This window comes from Fukomys damarensis, unplaced genomic scaffold, assembly GCF_012274545.1.
Source record: "Fukomys damarensis isolate Sample0158 unplaced genomic scaffold, DMR_v1.0_HiC HiC_scaffold_11, whole genome shotgun sequence".
NCBI lineage: Eukaryota > Metazoa > Chordata > Mammalia > Rodentia > Bathyergidae > Fukomys > Fukomys damarensis.
The window spans coordinates 1,732,324-1,736,231 of record NW_022900923.1 but is presented as its reverse complement, the minus strand read 5'-3'; the positions used below and the strand labels follow the sequence as shown (position 1 = coordinate 1,736,231).

At 54.2% G+C, this 3,908-nt stretch overlaps 1 long non-coding RNA gene across 1 annotated transcript; it reads left to right on the top strand.

Moving 5' to 3' along the window:
- Positions 1-1,088: 1,088 nt before the first annotated feature.
- LOC104875093 lies at positions 1,089-2,287 on the top strand. Its single transcript, XR_783933.1, has 3 exons — positions 1,089-1,155; positions 1,722-1,824; positions 1,982-2,287. It is a non-coding gene; the product is annotated as an uncharacterized LOC104875093 (long non-coding RNA).
- Positions 2,288-3,908: the final 1,621 nt, after the last annotated feature.

The following is a 3,908-nucleotide window of genomic DNA, read 5'->3' as shown; positions in this document are numbered from 1 at the left end:
CACTGCAGCTGGCCCAGGCTGGCCCTAAAGGGGGCTGAGTGAGCCTGTCCTCATCCCACAAGCACTCGTAAGGCCACGGTCCCCTTCCCTGCTGCTGGAGCCTTGATGAGCACAACTCAGACAGCAACAGAGGAAAATGTATCTAAAGTCTTCACACCCCCTCCCTTCGGTCAGCAACCTCACCCCAAGGATGGGGGAAATTGGCAGGCATAGAGGCTCAACTCAGAGTTATTTACAAGAGAAAAGCATTCAAAGACAATGGCGAGGTCAATTACGGGGCGTACATGAGTGATAAAAACCATGTCTTAGCAAAACACTCAATGATAGTCCCCACATGCGACATGAACTGGCAATGAAAGGAAAACATCACCGCCACCACTTGTAAAAGAACCGAGCCCCTTTCTTTGTGGGACAGGAAAGGGCTCATCCTGCAGCAGGAGGGAGGCCCCAGTGCCGCCAGCTGGCTTGGCTGGGAGCTCACAGTGGCTCTCAGCTCCTCCAAGCACCTTGCCACCCTGCTGCCTCCACATAGCCACACAGATCCGTGTGTTTCTGCCTCAGAGCCAGACAACCATGGACCAAACCGTCAGAAACGGTGAACCAGAGGTAAGCCCTCCTCCCTCGAGCTGGGTGCTGTGCCGGGGTCTTGGTCCCAGCAGTGCAGAGCTGAATGATACACGTTGCAGCCACACCACTGAGGCTCCTGGGAGGTGGCCATGGGCAAGGCCTGCGCCGGTCCAGGAAAGGCTCTGCATCCCAACTCCTAATCCAGCTGCCCAGCCCATCCTGCTTTGCCCCAACATCGGGAGGGAGCCTCATTGTCTCCTTCCGAGCACAGAGAACCTGGCATCCGAAACCCAAGTCTGAGTCCCACCACCGGGACGCTTCTCAGGAAGGAAAGCAAAACAGAGATTTCGAGAGAAGGGACCGGGAGACGGTGCCCCGGTTCCGCCCAGGCGGCTCCTCCTGGGGTCTTCACTGTCATTGGTCCCGACGAGCCCTTCCCAGCAGCGCTGTCAGAGGAAGGGCGAGGACAGCGCCCACAGTTCTGAAGGACACACTGGGGTTCAGGACTCTCGGCCCCCTGAGTAGAGCAGAGGACGACGATCCCAGAAAATTCAGAGGCCCTGACCAAGACTGCTACCTACAGGGAAGGTAAGGAGTTGGTTTCGGATTCCTGGTAATTGATTGTCTCCTTAATTTCTTTTTCCCAAAGCAGACAGGATGTGTACAGAACGGCTCTCCCTGGCCCAGGTCAGATCACAGCTCTGTTCTCTTCTCTCGGTCATGGCCCAGCGCTGGGGGAGAGCCGGAACCCCTGCCCTGCCGCAGCCTGTGGCCTGCGTCCAGACGAGGCAGCATATTCAAGACCTCAGCCTTGTGAAAGAGAAACCAATGGAAAGTTTTCTTATGTGGCAGTGGCTCCCAGGGTCCAGGGCAGCCACTGTGCCCTATCCCTGTAGGTGACTAATGTTCATGATGACCTTTGGCAACAGACCCTCCCTCCATGGAAGGCCACCAGGAGCCAGCCACCAAAGCATCTTCAAATGTGTTTCTCTGCCAGCCCTTTCGATTTTTAGCTAGGCATATGGTGTGTGCTATGATCTAGCATTCTGAGAGGCTGAGGAAGGAGGATCTTGGGTATGTAGCTCAGTGTGAAGACCCTGGGTTCGATATTCAGAACAACAACAAAAATTAATGGTGTTTGTTTTCAATATCAGCTGGGCTGAAGATAGAAGAAACCTGCTCAGAGGATAGTCTGGAGACATTTGGAGGAAAAGCATGCAGCGAAAAGCCCTATGAGTGGTCTGGTTCCGACAAGAGGTCTGTGCAGATCCCAGCATGGGGACCCCAGGGCGGCTGCCGGTGCAGGGTGGGAGCAGAGGTGGCTCCTCCTCTGGGAAGTCACTCCCGAGACAGGCGCTCAGGTCTTCTCCCTCTTCAGTCACCTCCATTTAAACATTCCTGGCTCTCGCTGCAGGTCAGGCTGCTCACTATGCAGCTGCTATGAAAAGCACAGAAATGAATCCATGGCCCTCTCACCCAAACAGCTTTGGAAGTTGTGCTAAAGGCCAGAAGCAGCCTGCTCCCGACGGATCTCACGGTTGTGCCCGGAGGAGTGAGGCGAGCTTCTGAAACGTCTCACAGACAGGAACTCCTGTGAGACTCTGGGCGCACGCCAGTGAGGCAGCTGCTTTTTCGAATGGCAGCTATCACAGCGGGGCACTGTTGACAGCACAGAATCCCACCATCCCTCCCCTCTCCCTCTCCCCTGCGCCCTCCCTCCCTCCCCCTTCCATGCTGGGGATTGAACCCAAGGCTCTCACACTGAGCTACATCCCTAGCCCTGGTTTTACGTTTTAGGGTCTCACTAAGGTGCTATGTTGACCAGGCTGGGCTCAGACTTTTGATCCTCCTGCCTCAGCTTCCTGACGTTGGCATTATAGGACTGCACCACCATGCCTAGTTTTATAATAGTTCACACATAATAATAGTATAATTTTAGCTAAAATATAAGGAGCACGTAGAAACCCAGCAGAGGGCTAGGAAGGAATTTTTCATTCACTATCACCTCTGAGAGAGGAAGGGAAGGGATCGGTGCCAGGGAGGTGCACACCAGAGGTCTCATCTGTCAGTGATGCTTCCTTTCTGTGTTTGGGGGCAACGTTCCAAGAAAATGTAAACAGTCATTAAGTTTGTTGATAAGCACATAAGTATTCATTATGTTATGCTTTTTTCCATGTTTGAAAGTCTTTTTGTAATAAAAAAGAGAACAGAAGAGAAAATTCAAGAAAATAAATCATTGGGGAAATTTTCATTAAGAAGGAAATTCAATAAAGTCACTATATACAAAGTAAACTATATAAAAATTAATAGTTTATGTTATTAAAAATATCAAGGAAACAGTACTATGGGGGAAAGATATCATTCACAATGAAATAAAGTCATGATGTCAAGGAATGCGTCTCCCTTGAAGGGGTGGGGCGCCGTGAGGAAAGCGGGGGCCCCGGAGGGGCCCGGGGAGCCAGCAGCCTCACGTGGCCCACATGTCTTGAGCACACTTAAGCAGCTGTCCAGTTTTGAAGGATCACGAGTGGACCAGTCTGACGGTGGCCAAGGAAGCACGAGTAAAGGAGCGGGGCCAGGAAGTGCCGCCGCGTGACCCCAGGCCCGCACACAGGACCGAAGCTCAGCTGCAGAGCCTGGGCGGGTCTCACACTTCCCTGATTTCCACCTCTAGGTCCGCACACAAAGGGGCCGTGGGACTGAAAGGTAAATACTCCAAGGCCCCCGGTCGGTTCCTCGCGCAGGCTTTCCAGGAAAAGGGCGCGAAGGCTGCAGCATTGCTCTGTCTTTTGACACAAGAACTGCACTCCACGAAGAGCCCCTGATCAGAAATCAAATCCTCTCCAGGCCCTGTTGCTTTCTCTACTTCTACACCATCGAGTAACTTAAATCCGCGTCTCCGCATGTGCCCAGCCGGTCTCCTGGACAGGCGCCCTCGGTCCCCCAGGTTGCCACCAAAGACGCGTGGCCGACCTCCGTGTGGCAGCGCCGCCGTCTGCGTCCCCGTCACCAGGGGGCGCCCTGAGCCCCTGGCGCGTCGGTGAACGTGGGCGTGGCTGCCTGCGCCCACACTGACGCCTCCGCTGTGGGGCACAGGGCAGGGGGACCCCAGCTCTTAGAGGAAGCTCCGCAGCTGAGCCGTTTACCTCGGCGCCCGCCTGTGCTCCCTCTGCAGCCTGGCCAGCATTTATTATTTTTTGTCTTTTGGTAATAACCCTTCCAACCCGGGTGAGTTGGCGCCTCACTCGGCTGGAGTTACGTTTCCCTGAACCTTACTGCCATCGAGTACACTCTTCTCACACGCTTTGACCATTGGTACGTCTCTGCTGAGAAAGGCCTAC